This window comes from Capricornis sumatraensis, chromosome 6 (assembly GCF_032405125.1).
Source record: "Capricornis sumatraensis isolate serow.1 chromosome 6, serow.2, whole genome shotgun sequence".
In the NCBI taxonomy this organism is placed as follows: domain Eukaryota; kingdom Metazoa; phylum Chordata; class Mammalia; order Artiodactyla; family Bovidae; genus Capricornis; species Capricornis sumatraensis.
In genome coordinates this window covers 117,311,626-117,331,830 of record NC_091074.1, presented here as the reverse complement: position 1 = coordinate 117,331,830, position 20,205 = coordinate 117,311,626, and positions in this window count along the sequence as shown.

The window sequence follows — 20,205 nt, the reverse complement described above, 5'->3', positions numbered from 1 at the left end:
GGGCTTTGGTTTCATGGAGCTTACATTCAAGTTGTGTGGCGTGAGATACGTCAGTAAACCCAACATATGGAGAAGATAATTTCAGATTGTGATGGGGATATCAAGAAATTAAAACAGGATACGGAGGGTCCTGCGACACAGACTGAGAAAAACAATACTTTGCGCGTAAAGACAGTGGTGTTTAAGAGCTGCATGACCAGAAGGCACCAGACAGCCACAGGTCTGGGGCAGGACATTCCAGGGAGAGCAAGAGCTATGGCAATAGCGGGAATCAGTCTGGTGTGTCTTTGGAATAGAGACGAAGCTGGGGTTTCTGCTGTTGAGTGATTAAGGAGAAGAGTTGCAGGGAGAAGATGCTGGAGAATAAGCAGGGGGCAGATCTTATAGGGCCTGGTAATGAGAATGAATTGTGTTCCAGGTGCCTTGGAAGAAAGCCTTGGAGAGTGTTCTGTGAAGGCTCAACCTGATCTTTATGCAAAGAGAACTATGAACAGTATCTGTAGTGCAACGTAATAATATAACCACAAAGCTCATTCTTGTTTTAGAGGCTCCCAGCCCTCCCTAAATCCCATGCACAGGCGTGCTCTGTTGCTCAACCGTGTCTGACTCTTATGGACTGTAGCCTGCCAGGCTCCTCTAACAATGGAAGTTTCTAGGCAAGAAATCCTGGAGTGGGTTGCCACTGTCTATTCCAGAGGATGTTCCTGGAGTAGAAAGTATAGGGATAGAACCCCTGTCTCATACGTCTCCTGCATTGGCAGGCGGATTCTTTATCACAAGCACCATTTGGGAAGTCCCAAATCCCATCCATGTTCCTCCTCAGTTTCACAGGATTCTAAGGCTCCTTCTCATTCTTACATGGCCCCAGCATATTTGAGGGAATTAGGAATGTTTAGCTGAGTGGTAATAATTAACAACGATCTTTGATCACACAAAGGATGCTGAGCAGAAAAGAGTTTGGATTTACTAAGTAAGAGGCAAGAGTTTGAACTGCAGACCCTGGTTTCTCACTCCTCCTCTTTCCCTTCCCTTCCCTTCTCACCCCAACCCTTTGGAGCATTACTGCGTTAAGAGTTTCCTGCTAGATGCAAAGACAAAAGCCTGCCAAGGGTCAGTGTTTATAAGTGACAGGGATAGTGGGCAACTCCTTCCATTCGAGTCCTAACATTCTTACCATCTCTTCCAAGAAACCTCTCCAAACACTTGTAGACTATTTGTTTGTGAATATATTTATTATTTCACTTTTAAATTATACTCCTAATATGTTGTATCTCTGCCTGATTTATATTCAGTTGGAGCCTTGCTTCCCCACTAGCCTGAGAACATCTCGAAAGTAGGGGCTATGTTTTCTAGTTTATTACTTCCAACACAGTGCCTGTGTTAGGGCAGGAGAAGAAGGGGACGACAGAGGATGAGATGGCTGAACGGCATCACTGACTCGATGGATGCGAGTCTGGGTGAACTCTGGGAGCTGGTGATGTACAGTTAGGCCTGGCATGCTGCGATTCATGGGGTCGCAGAGAGTCGGACACGACTGAGCGACTGAACTGAACTGAACTGAAAGTCATATGTTGAAGTTGTAACCCCAGGTTATCTCGGAATGAGATCCTGTTTGGAAGCAGGGCTTTTCAAGAGATAATTAAGATAAAATGAGATCATATAGATGGGAGGGTCCTCATCCAGCAAGACTTTTGTCCTTGTAAGAAGAGGAGATTAGGCAAATATGTGTGCCTGGAGGAATGATCTTATGAGTACACAAGAAGGAGAGAGGTCTCAGAAGAAACTAACCCTACTGAGACCTTGATCTTGGATTTTCAGCCTCCAGAACTGTAAGAAAACAAATTTAAGCCACACAGTCTGTGGTCATTCTGTTAGGGCAGCCCTAGCAAACTAGCACACCTCGACACGGTATATATGACTGGTCTCCCCTACTGAACTGCGAGCACCTCCAAGGCAGCGATTGTTAAGCTTTGTGCCCGAGGTACCTCGCACTAGGCTGTGCACCCAGTGAATGAATCTAACCATGAACAGGAATGGCAGCCCCAGAGAGGGCAGGTGCTTACCCGAGTTCACTCTGTGCTGGCCCAGCAGCCTGCGTCTTCCCACTCTGACTTACAGAAATCACAAGGGAGGGTCACCAGAGCCAGATTCGAGGTAACAGGACCAAGGACACACGTAGGGAGCACTGCAAACAGTTACTGGAGGATCAAGTCCATTTAAGGGGACAAGTGATGAGCAAAACTCACGCAGACTCATTCATGCTGAAGCGAGTGAGCTTGGCAGAGCCTGTGCCCGCCTCATTATCAGAATCTGTCCCTCTCCTCACACCAGGCCTGCGCCTCCAACACCCACTTCCTAGCTTTCCCCAAAGGGAGAAAGAGTTATTCATCTGAGGGGGCAAGTCTGAGTCACTAACTGAGGCACAGTTAATAATGGACAGGCTTAGTGAAGTGAAGTCACTCCGTCACGTCCGACTCTTTGCGACCCCTTGGACAACCAGGCTCCTCCGTCCATGGGATTTTCTAGGCAAGAATACTGGAGTGGGTTGCCATTTCCTTCTCCAGAAGATCTTCCCGACCCAGGGATTGAACCAGGGTCTCTCGCATTGTAGGCAGATGCTTTACCATCTGAACCACCAGGGAAGTCATGGACAGGCTTGCTGAGCCTTAAAAAGCAGGCCCAGCTATGAGCATTTTTCTTGCCTGTTCTTTACCTTTCGCGAGCCTCTGCTGGGAACCAGGTGTGTCATTTCCCCCAGGCAAGCTTGACTGTGCTGCTTGAAGCCACATTCAAGGAGCAGGAGGGTGTCTAAGTAAGCTTTGAAGGCACGCATCAGCCAGATCCCAGCTTTTCATCCGAGAGCCAGACTGTGTCATTAGTGACTGGCAGACATTTTCACACACACCGGGGCGTCGGGTTCTTTTGCGGTACCCGTTCCTTGTTCATCTTCAAGACATAGCAGGTGGGGGACTTCCGTAGGGGTCCAGGGGTTAAGAATCCACCTTCCAAAGAGGGGACACAGGTTCCAGCCCTGGTCAGGGAACTAAGATGCCACATGCCCCAAGGTAACTAAGCCTGTACCCCATAATTAGCACACCCGGGCATTCTAGAACCCATATGCCTCAATTAGAGAGAAGCTTGAATGCCACAATGAGCATTCCCCATGCTGCAAGCCCAAATGCAGCCAATAAATATGTATTAAAAAACACACAGTGCGTGGGAGATGGACACAGTTCAGGTTCCTGTTCATATAAACCCTCTGTCTAGCTATCTTATCACCCTGCAGCCCCAAGCCCTTCCCCATCTCCCGAGTTCTGTACTGTTTGCAGAGAGACAGTTGGGCTGCACGTCTGTGGGTGGTTTAAGATCCTGTGAATTACGCAGATTCTGGCTCTTATATCATCAATTATTCTGGTCCTTCATGTGGGCCTGCGTGGGCCGCATCGTGTGATTTCTGGTTCTCACCCTGCAGGGACTCTTAGCAGCCTGACCTTTAGAGTCACTTCTTCACTGAATTGCTTTTCTTAATTTGTAATGCGCCCCCCCCCCACCAACACCTTTCTCTTCTCGACGCCCATTCTGACTAGCACACGGATTCCAAGCTCACAGTTATATTCTCGAGTCCCCTTTCTGCCTCTCAAGTGTGAAGTTCATCAACTGAAAGAATTAATCAAGTGTGACTTTCCACGCTTTTAGTTTCCTAATCATTTTAAAGCACTGATTTATTTTCCAAAATAATGAGGACAGTGCAATGTTCTAAAAGGGGAACAAAAAGGAAAAACTTACCTGGCTTTGAGCACTGAATTCACTTTCACTTAAAAAAAAAAAAATATATATATATATATATATTTATACACACACACATACATGTATCTTACATAAAGAATAATGTTTGTAATAGAAAAAATAGTTACTAGAGATAAAACAAGGAAAATAAAATATATAAGTGTGTATCTGGATATAGATGCAATTTTATTTCACAGTCTACTGGCAGAAATAGCCTCCTGAGGTCAGCTGCTCTGAAGCATTCTGTTCCCATTCTAATAAAGGTCCAGTGGCATTTATGCAGCGGTGTGCTGCCAGGTAATTCTGCGGCTGTTGCTTCATTTCTATAGTTCCCTGAAGCAGGAATAATGCCAGCTTCTCTGCAAACCAGAATCTGGGAAAGGCAGGGCAGCCATGGATCGCTCCTCTCCAAATCATGGCGGAGACCGCCGCTGAGACCCCAGGGCAGAGCAGGTCCTGCGAAATGCACGGGGTCCCCGTCCTTCATCCGTCTCGAGGAGTCCCTCCATCCAGCTTGGAGGGTTCTGGAGCATATGTCCTGATCCATGATTTACTTCCCTCACCAATTAAGGGCTTTGCCAAATCACGGGATTAAACGTCTGCATCTATGTTGAATTGTATCATCATTCATTCTTTACCTGTATATTTCTCTGTTGAAATATGCAAATGTTAAATAACAGTGAGATGGATTATAATAGTGTTTATCTTCCAAGACCCCCAGTGTGTCTCACAGCAGAATCTATATTTAAAAGTTGTCTATAAGGCCACCCCCTTGGCTAAGGCACTGTTCACTCTGATAGCACTGTTTTATTTTTAGACTTTTTTAAACAAATGTAGCCCATTCTTAAAGTCTTTATTCAATTTGTTACACTACTGCTTCTGTTTCGTGTTTTGGTTGTTTTGGCCATGAAGCATATAGAATCTCAGCTCATTGACTAGGGATCCAAGCCACACGTCCTCCACTGGCAGGTGGCGTCCTAACCAGTGGACCACCAGGGAAGTCCCTCACTCTGATAGCATTTTAATTGACAAATATTTGGGGCTTTTCCATAGGTCTTAGAAGTTATTGATTTTAATACAATTCCATTTGATCAGATGTTATATTCTGTAAGATATCTATTTCCAAGTATTACTGAGATATACTTAATAGTCTCAAATGCAGTCTATCTTAGAAAAGTTCTTATGCTCTAGAGTTTCTGGGTCTCATGTGGTATAACTGTCACGTTAGTGTGGTTGATGGTGTTGGTCATAAATATATCCTTACAGATTTTCTTTTAATTCATCAACTATTGAAGGAGAGTGTTGAAATTTTCATTATGATTATGGATATATCTATTTTTCTTTAATTATTTGCTTAATGTATTTTAAAATCTTCAATGATGACTCTGGATTTATATCTTTTCCCCTTTAATTCTAGAAGTTTTGTTTTATGTCTTTTTAAGCTCTGTTTTTAGACATATATACACTTAATGATTCCTATATCTTCCCAACAAATTCACCCTTTTTTTCCAGTTTCCAGTGTTATTCTTTATACTCCTGGCCATCAATTAGAAACCCCCTTAGTATTAATGGTTTCTGATAAGAGTCACCAATAGATTCTAAAACCAATAGGTAAAAGTGTGATGAGAAACAGGATATTTTCAGGGTCTAAAAGAATCTCCCAATAAGATATTTATTAAGTAAAGGCAAAATTGTAACTATAAAGGAGAAAACTGGCAGACACTACCTTAACTGAATGATCAAAGTTAATCACCAGAAATAGGACAAATAGGCACCATTTTCTTCCTAAGATTTTGTGGGAAAAAGGACACAGTATCACTCCTATGGTACTCCTGTAAGAAATGCATCACCTGAGCTGGTCATGAGGAAACATCAGACAGGCCTAGTTGGAGAAACATTCTACCAACCACAGAAAGCCTGTGATTTTTCCACATCTCAAGGTCAAAGAACAGAGGCTGAGGAACCATTTCACATAATGAAAAGTAAAGGGACATAAAAACTAAGTGCTACATTTAATGCTGAATTAAATTCTGAACTAGAAAAAAAGTTATTTTTGCTGTAAAAAAAGACCTTAGAGGGATGATTGGGAAAAGTTAAATAGGATCTGTAGATTAGATAATAATATGGTAGCAGTGTTAATTTCCTCATTTTGATCTTTGCGTTCCTGTTTATGTAAGAGAATGCTCTGGTTCTGGGGAAATACACAATGAAGTACTTATATGTAAAAGAGAATCATTTATGCAGCATATTCTCAAGAGACTCAGGAAAAAAAAGATCTGCAGACTACGGTGCGTGTGTGTGTTCAGATCTTCACACAGATAAAGAAACGGAGAGGGGAGTAGAAGAGGGATGTAAAGAGAAAACAATATTGAGAAATGTGCTCAGATATTAACATTTGGAGACTATGGGCGCTGAGTGCAAAGAAATACTTTAAACTGTTTTGAGATTTTCCTGTACATCTGACATAATTTCAAAATAAACATTTTCAATATTTGTCTTAAAGTCTATTTTGTTTGATATTAATATAGTCACTTGAACTTTCTTAATCAATGTTTGCATGGTATTTTTTATCTCATCTTTTAACTTGTAAACTATCTGTGACTTTTTATTTAAAGTACCACACAACTGCAAATCATCTTGCGTTTTTATTTAGTTTGCCCATCTCAGCCTTTTAATTATAATGTTGAGTTAATATAGATTTAATATTATTATTCATATAGTTGGATTTGGGTCTACAATTTTCTTATTACTTTGCTATTTGTCCTTTCCTGCCTTCATTTGGGTTAATCAAATATTTTCAAGCATTTAATTTTAATCCCTCCATTGGCTTTTCAGTTACACTGCCTCATTTTTAAAATACTGGTTGCCTTAGGGATTCCAATATGCATCCTTAAGTTATTATAGCCTATTTAGAGTTAATGTCACTATATCCAGTTAAGTGAAAGAACCTTGCAACAGTAGGGTTCTGTTTACCCATTCTCCTTTTTATGAAGTCACATGTCTTATATGTCTGCAATAAATAAGTAGTAGTCTATATTTTGCTCTAAATAGATATATGCATTTTAACTATATTGAGACAATTTTTTAATGTTTCATTTATGTTTATGCGTGAGCTTACCTCGCCTAGTACTTGTTATCTCTTTCTGTATATCTGTCAATTTCCTTTAACTTGATGAACTTTCTTCCCATTTCTTGTAACTCCACTCTTCTGTAGACAAACTACCTCAGTTTAAAAAATCTAAAAATATCTTAATTTTGCCCTCAGTGTTCCTGGATATTTTGCTAGATGTACACTTTTAGGCTGACCGTTTCCCAGCCAGCCCTTTAAAGATGTCATTTGATTGTCTTTTTTCCTCCCTTGATTTTAACAAGAAATCAGGCATCATTCACACGCTTTTCCTCTCTGTGTCATTTTCTTTGGACTCATTCAATACTTTCCTTTAAATTTTGCTTGTTTGACTATAATATCTCTAGACAGCATTGTTTTTGTTTTTATCATTTTGGGGGCAATTTTTGGCTTTTAGATGTTCTTGGATCTGTAAGTTTGTTTTCTTCCAAATTGAGGAGACGTTTTACCATTATTTATTTTATTGCGGTTTTTTTTTTTTTTTGGTGCCTTTATCTCTCCTCTATTTCTGGGACTCCTTTTATATGGATATTGATATAATGGACTTGATCTTGTCTTGCAAGTCACTGAAGCTTTGCCTTTTTTGTCTCTTTATTTCTCTGTCTTCATTTTAGATAGTTTTCATTATCATGTCTTCAGTTTCACTGATCTCTTCTGCTGTGTTCTCTCATCTGTTAGTAAACCAAATCAATTAATTTTTCATTTAAGATACGATACCTCTGTTTCTAGAATTTTCATTTGGTTCTTCTTTATAGTTTCTATTTGACCAGTGGAGATTGACTTATGATTATACATTCCATGGGTCCTCGAATATTTATAATAGCTGTTTTCTGTTGTTGCTAATTTTAATAGCTGGATCATCTTTGGGTCAGTTTCCAGGTTTGTGGCCGCATTTTCCAGCTTCTTTACTTAACTCAAAATATTTTAAATTATTGTCACATACCAGACAATATGAATACTACACTGTTGTGACTGTATTCTGGTACCTTCTTTAGAGACTGTCAAGTTACATTTTTTCCCTTCCAGAGAGGCAATTGATTTCTTGTAGAAAAATCCCATCTGCAGCATCACTGCATCTGCTGCTCACCATTTGCTTCAGCACCTCTTGCAATGGTTAGCTCACTACCTCCCTGAAGAAATCTGACTGTTAAAACTGGCAGCTTGGACTATTAACATTTTCTCTGTGTTTACCCATAATGTGCTTTGTAATTTTACCCAAAAGCACAGAGACAAGTTTGTTGCCCTTTTCAATGATAGAAAAATTTTCCTGGGGAGGCTTTTATGGTTTTTATCAGAATCTCAATGCTGTCAGTGTTGTTTAGTACCTCATAGTACATAGTTACCAGAGTCTTCTCGGATTATCTGAGAGAATATAAACAGGGCTTAAGAGGAAAGACCGTGTCTGGGTTCAAATCCTTGCCCTGCTGTGTGGCCTTGGACAAATCCCTCAACCTCTCTGTGACTGAGTTTCTTCAGCTACAAGGATAATGATATGAATTATCTACCTACTAGCCTGCTGTGAGGGGTGAGTCAATTGATGCACGTGAAAGTAATGAACAGTGCCTCGCATACAGGAAGCGTTTGGTGAAGATCTGCTGTTTTTAGAGACAAAATTTCCTTTGGAGCCATTCTGGTACATCACCCCGAGTGGGCTGCCTATAATTTACCCCAGTATGAAAATATTTTTTCAATTGTTGAAAACAAGCAGATAATCCACATTTTAAGGTGGAATCTAGGGCAGTAAGTGGAATAGGAAAGGGGAGTGGGAGAGAGAACAGATAGGGCAAGAGCAGAAAAGCTCCTTATAACCCATAAAAATGCAAAAATCAGAACAAAAGTTGGCCTCCAGTGGGTCCCAGACCTCCTCAGAAGCATCTGAGACATAGTTACATATTTTCCATTTGTGAGTCCCATTTCAGAACTACTAAATTAGAATCGCTGGGGTTGGCCCTGGAAATCTGCATTCATTTGATGCACCTAACCCCCCCTTTCCCCGGTCCCCAAGATGATTCTTGAACATCCTGGTAGCACACGTCATGAAGCACTCTTTGGGACACTTGGAAGATGATGATGCTTAATTATAATATTAATAAATATAATTATATAAGTGAATATAATTAATTAGCAAACATAATTATTGTATTAGTTTAGTATTAGTATTAGTCATGCTAATGTAATATCATATTATTAATACTAATGGAATATTATATTACTACTACTAGTAGTAATTCTATTATTAAGTTATTATTATTAAGGATCATATTGATATGAGCACAGTGATTTGAGCAGCACAGTGACCAGCAGCTCCCCTGATCTGCTGATGGATACACAGAATGAGAAGGAACAGTGTCCTGACTCGATTCGCCCTGATAATAAACGGCAAGGTCAGGCCAAAGATGTGTCTACTGACTTCACAGCTGGTGCTTTCAGGGACACACTTAACTGATGATTGTTTCCGTTGACTTAGAGACTGGGCCTCTATCATCTGCTTTAGAGGCTATTCTGACAAATGATCCATCTTGATTTTGATGAGAGTCATTATCATCTCAGTTTATTTCTCTTTACAATTGGTACAGTCCTGACCTTAAAGAACGAGGATGCTGTGAAGTTTAATTAATGTCAGCAGAGTCCTCAGATGAAAGTTACTGTATTGAGGCACAGTATTACCGCTATTACAATTTACCAGTTGCCAGGCTCGGGTCACCTGCTGGGCTGTGTGTTAGGCTGCACTAGGAAGAACACGCAGAATAGCAAGCACATCGTTCTACTTGGAAACCCAGCCTGGCATTAGGCTGGCCCATACCTTATATCTGAGCATCCCAGGGGGATTCAGAGGTTCTGACAGTTCCTAGAGAAATCTCGTTGAGAAACACTGGGATAGGAATGAATTCCAGCTTCAGAAACAAATGGTGATGAGTTTGACTCCTTTCCTGGTGGCTCAGATGTTAATCAGCCTGCAAAGCAGGAGACCTGGGTTCGATCTTCAGGTCAGGAAGATCCCCTGGAGAAGAGAATGGCAATCTGATCCAGTACTCTTGCCTGGAGAACTCCATGGACAGAGGAGCCTGGTGGGCTACAGTCCATGGGGTCACAAAGAGTCAGACACGACTTAGCGGCTAACACTTTGACTCCTTTGGCTCCTGGGCCTCCCTCTTACTAATACGCTACTGGAAATACTGTTTTCACCTCTTCTCAGTGTAATGGAGAAACTGCCCAACTTAGAGAGAGTTGTTTAGAGGAGTAAATGAGGTAATATAAGCAAACTAGTTTATATCGCATGTTATACCTAGTACTGCTAACGCTAAGTCACTTCAGTCGTGTCCAACTCTGTGTGACCCCATAGACAGCAGCCCACCAGGCTCTGCCGTCCCTGGGATTCTCCAGGCAAGAACACTGGAGTGGGTTGCCATTTCCTTCTCCAATGCATGAAAGTGAAAAGTGTAAGTGAAGTCGCTCAGTCATGTCCGACTCTTCATGACCCCATGGACTGCAGCCCACCAGGCTCCTCTGTCCGTGGGATTTTCCAGGCAAGAGTACTGGAGTGGGGTGCCATTGCCTTAAGCTGTCTAAATGATGGATTCCAAAGAAAGAAATGAATGCACGGATTCAGGAGAGAGAATAATGCCAAGAGAAAGAATACCATACTAGAGCATGTCCGTTCTGTAAAGACCATACAGCTGTATTGAAGCAACCAAGAACGTAACATTTAACTGATGATGTTTCAAGACAGAATAAAGGCAGGTGGATGTTCATGAACTTACTCTGTTCTTACAGCAACACTCTGGTGAATGACCTCCGCTCTCTATTTTACCACTGTGTAATTGAAGTTCACAGGTAGATTTGAAGTCACACAAGCCACCAAGTGTAGAGATGTGCTCAGACCAGTGTTCTCTTACACATGACACCTGCCTCTCGTATCCACATGGTGAATAGAACTGTGTGACTGGTGGTCGCAAGTTTTGTTTTAATCCCAACATAGGGTTTTGTATTTGACAAGTCACTTTCGAGAACTCCAGAAAATTCAGTGTCATTTTGACATCCCAATGCTAATTTTATTTTTTTCTTGTACTCTTGCAACGACTCTGCAAGGGACATAGACATCATTATTCCCATTTTACTGACAAGGAAACTGAGGCTTAGAGAACATTAAGATCAAGATAAAATGCTTCTTGGATGTTTATATTCATGTTTCCTGTTTTATTCTTAAATATGTGGTGTTAGAGAACACTCTTGCGAATCCCTTGGACAGAAGGAGATCAAACCAATCAATCCTAAAGGAAATCAACCCTGAATATTCATTGGAAGGACTGATGCTGAAGCTGAAGCTCCAACACTTTGGCCACCTGATGCTTAGAGCAGACTCATTGGAAAAGACCCTGATACTGGGAAAGATTGAAGGCAAAAGGAGAAGGAGATGGCAGAGAATGAGATGATTAGACAGCATCACCAGCTCAATGGACATGAGTTTGCGCAAACTTGGGGACATAGTGAAGGACAGGGGAGCTTGGCGTGCTGCAGTCCATGGGGTCGCAGAGCATCAGACACAATTGAGCGGCTGAACAAGAACAGATGTCATAATCTGAAGTCAGCATTCCCTAAGGGCTGTATATTAGTTGGCGGAGATGTAAACACAAATTCTCTTCTTTATCCCTCAAGGGTAGAAGCAGTCACTTTCTACCCAACCTGAAAGAGGCTCTGGCAGACAAATACTTCCTCTCAAAAGAGTCGTGGGAGCTCCCAGGTGGGATATTTTGTGCTTGAGATATTCAAATACCCTCAATTTCCCTTGGCCCTCTGCTCTGTCCCTGAGCAGCAGCAGCATCAAGCCTGAGGCCGTGCAGCAAGTGAATAGCAGCTCCCTCCCTCTGTGCCTTGAGACTCAGGAATGGCCCAGGAAGTCCTAAGAAGGCTGATCCTGGAAGGCAGGCTCTGCTGAACCTGAGACATGGTGAGTTACACCAAGGTCCAGAATTTTATTCTGCCTTCTTCCACCTTGATTAATTTCATAGTTAATGACTCTCTGGACTTGGTGATGTACGACGCTCTGTCAGGGACAAAAAATAATTGAACTTTTACTAATTAAATAAAACATCTTCATGCAGTGAAAGGTTTTGCAAATGAATGTAACTCACATGGAATTATGTTGGCAGGAGAGTCCCAAGGAAAAATATTTTTAAAGATCACAGTGCTAAAAAAAAAAAAAAAGAGAGAGAGAGAGACCGAGTGGAGGAGACAGGGCGGGAGATTTTTAAAAGGCACAGAGAGAAAAGAAGGACACACGTATATTGAAAGAGATCAAGAAATCTACGTAGAGAAACAGACTCAGCTTGAGACAGAGATTCAAGCCCAAAAGACTAACAAGTGAGATAACAAAGTCAGACATATATAATGGTACAATAGAGGTGTTCAATAATATTGTGCAGACATTTTTGAGTACCTATCTCAAATAATGATAGCTGCTAAAGATCTGTTTATTCAACAAATGCATATATTCAGCACCTTCTCTGTGTAAGGGACTGTGCTAGAACCTGAGGACACAATAAGGAAAAGGCATGTAAAGCCTCCTCTCTGAAGTCTAATTAGAAAGACATGCATCAGACAAGAAGAATAGAAATAAATATCCGTATACCACAGGGAACGCTTCTCAATACACTGTAATGACCTATATGGGGAAAGAATCTTAAGAAGAGTGGATTTATGTATAAGTATGACTGATTCACGCTACTGTACAACAGAAACTAACGCAACATTGTAAATCAACTCTACTCCAATAAAAACTGTAAAAGAAGAAAGAAATGCCCAATTTCAATGCTACAGTTTCAGAGGTGGATAAACCCCTGGGTGTAGAAAGGATTGGATGATATGAAGGTGTGACAGAAGTAACAATGGCTTGTCGGAAAAACAGAAGCATACAATCTATTTTTCTCTTCATCCAGTTTGAAGGTTCAGGGAAGTGGAGGGCTTTGACCAGTCTTGCAGAGTAGAAGTATCTAGAACAGATAGCTATTGGATAACTGGAGGTTAAGCAAATTAACATCTTTTCATTTCGAACTTCAACAACTATAGAATAGTTCAAACATATAGGAAAGTACAGGAATGGATAGGGTGGCCATCCACATGCCCACCACTGACTACTATATTTTGTAAGTCTAGATTTTAACTATGTAAAAGAAAAAGATAAACTGAGGGATTTGCATGTAGACTTGAATTACCCTTTGATCTTTCTGACTCTTTTTTGAGCGCTCAGAATGCAAATATCACACCCCTTTCACAGAGAGATAACTGATATTCAAAAGATTAGAGAGCTTTCCCAAGTGCGTAAGGTTTTAAGTGGTACAGTCCAGAATTTCCACCCAGGGCTGTTTAATTCCGTGTTCTTTCTGATATGCTACACAAGCTCAAGGACAAAAAGCAAAGAATCAAGAATCTTCCACACTCTGACATTTGGAACTAAGATGCCAGAATCCTTCTCCTTTCTCTTCTGTCCTTCTCCCTGTCTCGTTCTTTTCATTGGCTAGATGATTAGGAGGTTTATTTTTGCTCCGTAAGGATTATTCACATGTTCACTCCCACCTCATCTCAGGTCTAAGGAATGTTGGCAGGAAAAGCAGCACACCTGCTTCTCCTTTTCCACATCTTGCCTTCCTGTTCACATCAGCATCTGAAGCTGCCATACTTTGTTAACTCATTGCCATGATCCTTAACTGAAGGCAATATGCTGCGAATGCCCAGCTGTTGCTATGGTGACCAGGATGTCATTAGGTGACACTACGTGTTCCGGTAAGTGTGATGATGAATTCTTTTTAATCTGGGATATTAACTTTGCAAAAATTTGGAAAGCTAGCTGTTAAAGCAGAAAGAAAACCGAGTTATGCAGAAGCCCAACATTAGTGCATATTTTTCTTCTTAGTAATCAAGTTGGACTTGACAACCTCCATATGGTCTTTCCCTGCTCTAAGACTTTATAATTATGGGGAAAAATGAATAATTGCTTCTCTCAGAAAGAAGCAGCATCATTGGCCTAAGGTTGTGAGGTTATGATTTAAATAGAACTCTGAGTTAAAGAGAAGGGTGGTCTTCTGGAAAAATTTTAAAGATCTGGGCTCACTTCCATTGAGCATCTGTGAAGCCTTCCTTTCTCCTAGCCTCAGTCCCACCATCTGTTAAATAGGAATGAAAGCATGGAGCTTTCTTTAAAGATTGAATAAGAAAACATGTTCAAAGCTCTTGGCACATAGTGATTCTACTTAAATATTATTTTCTTAGCTTTAAATACTTGCAAGGATATGTCATTTCACAGCATGAACTCAGGCAAGTCATTCAATTTCTTTTAGGCGTAACAATTATATTATCATTTATAAAAATGAATAGGGTTGGAAAAAATGAGTGTATAACAGACACAGAAGTAGATGAAAACGATGGATATGATGGGGAAAGATGAAAGATGGGTATGACTTTATTCAAATCCTTCTAGTGCTAGACTTCAGAATCTAAAACAAATGATTCCACAAAAAGAAAAGATGGCCATGCCCACATTTTTCTTTTAAGTAGGCAGTGAAATCCAATTATTGCCAAATATGGCAAGTGATACATAAAGCAAAATATGTAAGCCTTAGTGAGCATTGGTGTGTGGGATTATGCCCATAGGAGGTGGTCTGAGATTTCAAACTAACTGGCACAGGTGGTTAGACTGGAGATATTGGACTTGAATGAAGGTACATTAGAGGGAAAGGCACGAAAGCCATTCTCCACTCTTTGGAGGTATTTTATATCCTAAAGGGAGAAGACTTGTTTGGCCCTACAAGTCAAGAGCAGGCTCACTGGATAAGAGTCTGGACTTAGGTAGAACTTTCATACAATGAGATTTTCCAGTACTTAGGAAGGTATAATGCACTAGGGGAAGGTGAGCACTGGCAGGCAGATGTGATTAGGAAAAATGGGCCAGATGCCTCCAAGGTGAGTGGTCAGTTCTGATCTTATTACTCTGGATAGGTAGTTTGCCTCTGCCCTAGAGAACAAGAGTCTGCCTGCAGTGCAGAAGACCAGGGTTCGATCCCTGGGTTGGGAAGATCCCCTGGAGAATGAAATGACAACCCACTCCAGTATTCTTGCCTGGAGAATCCCATGGACAGAGGAGTTTAGCAGGCTACAGTCCATGGGATCGCAAGAGTAGGATACAACTTAGTGACTAAACTACTACCACCTAGAGAACAAAGTCTGAAATTGACACACAACAGGAAAAAAAAAAAAAAAAGTTTGCAATGGAAATTTGTGTGAATGCAAAATCTGTCTCCCCCCAGATTCAATTCAACTGCTAAGGTTTTTATATTCTTTGGGCATCTTCAAGAAGTGAGATATCTGGTTGACTATGAGAGACAATTGTTAATTATGAGTGATGAAGGGTATTAGCCGGACAGCGCAAAAACAAAAAGTAATGTATCCTTGATTATAAGTAGGTCCATGTGAATTCACTAGCTAGTTGTGATTTTGTAAGACTCTGTCTGATCTGTCTGTTGATACTCAAAAGTACCATGGTGATACTGGGGCCTAAAAAGGGTGAGATCTAAACAAAAGGAAACCATTCTAGAATGAATCATCACAAGTACCTTGGTAGAGGACGATGGGCTTTACAAAAGGGGTTTTGGGTAGAGAATAATATTGATCAAATGTATTTGGATGGAAATTTCATGCCTCATCAGTCATAGATTTGCTCATCTATGAAGTACTCTTGGCAAATTTGAAGTGGTCAAACATGAGATGACAAGAGTGAACATCAACATTCTAGGAATCAGCAAACTAAAATGGACTGAAATGGGTGAATTTAAATCAGGTGAACATTTTACCTACTAATGTGGCCAGGAATCCTTTAAAGAAATGGAGTAGGCATCATATTCAACAAAAGAGTCTGAAATGCAGTACTTGGATGCAATCTCAAAAATGACAGCATGATTTCTGTTCATTTCCAAGGCAAACCATGCAATATCACAGTAATCCAAGTCTATTCCCCAACCAGTACTGAAGAAGTTGAAGAAGCTGAATTTGAACGGTTCTATGAAGACCTACAAGACCTTGTAGGACTAACAGCCAAAAAAGATGTCCTTTCCATTATAGGGGACTGAAATGCAAAAGTAGGAAGTCAAGTAACACCTGGAGTAACAGGCAAATTTGGCCTTGGAGTACAGAATGAAGCAGGGCAGAGGCTAATAGAGTTTTGCCAAGAGAACACACTGGTCATAGCAAACACTCTTCCAACAACACAAAAGAAGACTCTACACATGGACGTCACCAGATGGTCAACACTGAAGACAGACTGATTATATTCTTTGTAGCCAAAGATGGAGAAGCTCTATACAGTCAGCAAAAACAAGACTGGGAGCTGACTGTGGCTCAGATCATGAACTCCTTATTGCCAAATTCAGACTTAAATTGAAGAAAGTGGGGAAAACCACTAGACCATTCAGATATGATCTAAATCAAATCCTTTATGATTATACAGTGGAAGTGAGAAATAGATTTAAGGGACTAGATTTAAGGGACTGATAGAGTGCCTGATGAACTATGGACAGAGGTTTGTGACATTCTACAGGAGACAGAGATCAAGACCATTCCCATGGAAAAAAATGCAAACAAGCAAAATGGCTGTCTGAGGAGGCCTTACAAATAGCTGTAAAAAGAAGAGAAGAGAAAAGCAAAGGAGAAAAGGAAAGATATAAGCATCTGAATGCAAAGTTCCAATGAATAGCAAGGAGGGATAAGAAAGCCTTCTTCAGCGATCAAGGCAAAGAAATAGAGGAAAACAGAATGGGAAAGATTAGAGATCTCTTCAAGAAAATTAGAGATACCAAGGGAACATTTCACGCAAAGATGGGCTCGATAAAGGACAGAAATGGTATGGACCTAACAGATGCAGAAGATATTAGGAAGAGGTGGCAAGAATACACAGAAGAACTGTACAGAAAAGATCTTCACGACCCAGATAATCACGATGGTTTGGTCACTCACCTAGAGCCAGACATCCTGGAATGTGAAGTCAAGTGGGCCTTAGGAAGCATCACTACGAACAAAGATAGTGGAGGTGATGGAATTCCAGTTGAGCTGTTTCAAATCCTGAAAGATGATGTTGTGAAAGTGCTGCACTCAATATGCCAGCAAATTTGGAAAACTCAGCAGTGGCCACAGGACTGGAAAAGGTCAGTTTTCATTCCAATCCCAAAGAAAGGCAATGCCAAAGAATGCTGAACTACCACACAACTGCACTCATCTCACATGCTAGTAAAGCAATGCTCAAAGTTCTCCAAGCCAGGCTTCAGCAGTACGTGAACAGTGAACTTCTAGATGTTCAAGCTGGTTTTAGAAAAGGCAGAGGAATCAGAGATCAAATTGCCAATATCCGCTGAATCATTGAAAAAGCAAGAGAGTTCCAGAAAAACGTCTACTTCTGGTTTATTGACTATGCCAAAGCCTTTGACTGTGTGGATCACAATAAACTGTGGTAAATTCTGAAAGAGACAGGCATACCAGACCACGTGACCTGCCTGTTGAGAAATCTGTATGCAGGTCAGGAAGCAACAGTTAGAAGTGGCCATGGAAGTTCCAAATAGGAAAAGGACTATGTCAAGGCTGTATATTGTCACCCTGCTTATTTAACTTATATGCAGAGTACATCACGAGAAACGCTGGGCTGGAAGAAGCTCAAGCTGGAATCAAGATTGCTGGGAGAAATATCAATAACTTCAGATATGCAGATGACACCACCCTTATGGCAGAAGGTGCAGAGGAACTAAAAAGCCTCTTGATGAAAGTGAAAGAGGAGAGTGAAAAGGTTGGCTTAAAGCTCAACATTCAGAAAACTAAGATCATGGCATCTGGTCCCATCAATTCATGAGAAATAGATGGGGAAACAGTGGAAACAGTGTCAGACTTTCTCTTATTGGGCTTCAAAATCACTCTGGATGGTGTTTGTAGTCATGAAATTAAAAGATGCTTAATCCTTGGAAGGAAAGTTATGACCAACCTAGACAGTATATTGAAAAGCAGAGATATTACTTTGCCAATAAACGTCCATTTAGCCAAGACTATGGTTTTTCCAGTGGTCATGTATGGATTGAGAGTTGGACTGTGAAGAAAGCTGAGTGCCAAAATTGATGCTTTTGAAGTGTGGTGTTGGAGAAGACTCTTGAGAGTCCCTTGGACTGCAAGGAGATCCAGTTAGTCCATTCTAAAGGAGATCAGTCCTGGGTCTTCATTGGAAGGAATGATGCTGAAAATGAAACTCCAATACTTTGGCCTCCTCATGGGAAGTGTTGACTCATTTGAAAAGTCCTTGATGCTGGGATGGATTGGGGGCAGTAGGAGAAGCGGATGACAGAGGATGAGATGGTTGGATGGCATCACTGACTCAAAGCACATGAGTTTAGGTGAACTCCGGGAATTGGTGATAGACAGGGAGGTGTGGAGTGCTGTGATTCATGGGGTCGCAAAGAGTCGGACACGACTGAGCGACTGAACTGAACTGAAGTACTCTAACATGTTTTAAAAATTTTATAGATAGTCATTACAAAAATAAGCACACCATTAAGCTGATCATCTCAACCCATAGGCCAGGATATGCCGATGGACAGATACAAGATAGGCAGTGTAGGGCATCAGTTCAGTTCATTTCAGTTCAGTCACTCAGTCATGTCCGACTCTTTGCGACCCCATGAATTGCAGCACGCCAGGCCTCCCTGTCCATCACCAACTCCCGGAGTTCACTCAGACTTGCGTCCATCGAGTCAGTGATGCCATCCAGCCATCTCATCCTCGGTCGTCCCCTTTTTCTCCTGCCCCCAATCCCTCCCAGCATCAAAGTCTTTTCCAATGAATCAACTATTATGACCATTCAATTTGGGGGTGACCCAGACATTTCAACCCAAGTCTCCATGAGGTGCATATCACTTCCAAGGCTCCGGACTACAGTCAGCCTGGTACGAACCCAATTTTGCACCAGGTATATGACCTTGAACCAAGTATTTCCTACATGGCTGTGCCTGTTGCCATCTAGTAGGAAGCACTAATAGGGTTGACGAGTTACTAGGATTAGCCCAGGGACCAAACTCACTTCCGTCTTGTCCATGACCACTCTTGCTGTCTCTCTGACCTATGAATCTTTATGGCCCCTGCATCCCTCCTATTTCTTTCACTGAGTCTTGCAAAGTCTTATTCGTTCTGCCTGTTTCTGGTCAGGCCTCATTCACGCAACAAACACACACCAAGCATTGAACTAGGTTGGCAAACTTTTTCTGAAAAAGACCGGAAGGTTCATGTTTTAGGGTTGGAGAGTCACATAGTATCTGTCATGAACTATTCAGCTCTGCCATTATAGTGAAAAGGCAGTCACAGATGATACATAAACCATCAGAGAAGGCTATGTTCCAGCAAGAGTTTATTTTCAAAACAGGTAGAGGGAGAGATTTGGCTTATGAGCTGTAGTTTGAAGGCATCTGAGCTAGATGCTGGGCATTAAAAGATGAATAAAATCTAGTATTTGATATCAGAGTTCAAAAAGCTCTAGCTTATTCTTTTTTATATGAGGCCAATGAGATTGTGTTATTTTCCAGTGCATATGTATTCTCTTTAAAGTTGAGTTGTAATTGATAGATAACATTTTACAGTTTCAGGTGTATAACATAATGACTCAATATTTATATAGATTTCAAAATGAATACCACAAGCAGTCTAGTTTCACACTGCAACAGCAGAGTTGACAAAGACCTTACAACCCACAAAGCCTAAAATATTTACTATGTAATCGTTTGTAGAAAGTTGCAGACCTCTGATTTAGAATAATAAAATGGGTTTATTGAATAACAATTAAGAACTAGGAATTAAGAGTGAGACAGACACCAGTTCAAATCCAAATGCTATTAATAACAACAAAAATAACCAAGTGTCAACTATGTAATAAGCATTTTACTAGTAATTTTTTAAAATTGTATTTAATGTGCTAATCATAGCAATTATATAACATAGTAATTATGGTTGTACTCAATTTACAAACTCAGAGGTAGCTTACCTAAGCTGCACTCCTATTAGAATACAAGAATTCAAACCTAGCTCTATGTGCCTCCAAAGCTCAGGCTTCATTAATCTGGGTCATGAAGGCTGAAAAGGAAATTTGCCAGATTGGGGGAAGAGCATCTGAAGGCAGAGAAAACAGCCTCTGCAAATTCATGAAGCCACAAAAGCATGTCCCAGGAAAGAAAGGGGAAGGCCTTCAGAGGAAGGAGACTGAACTGGGAAGGGCAATGGGG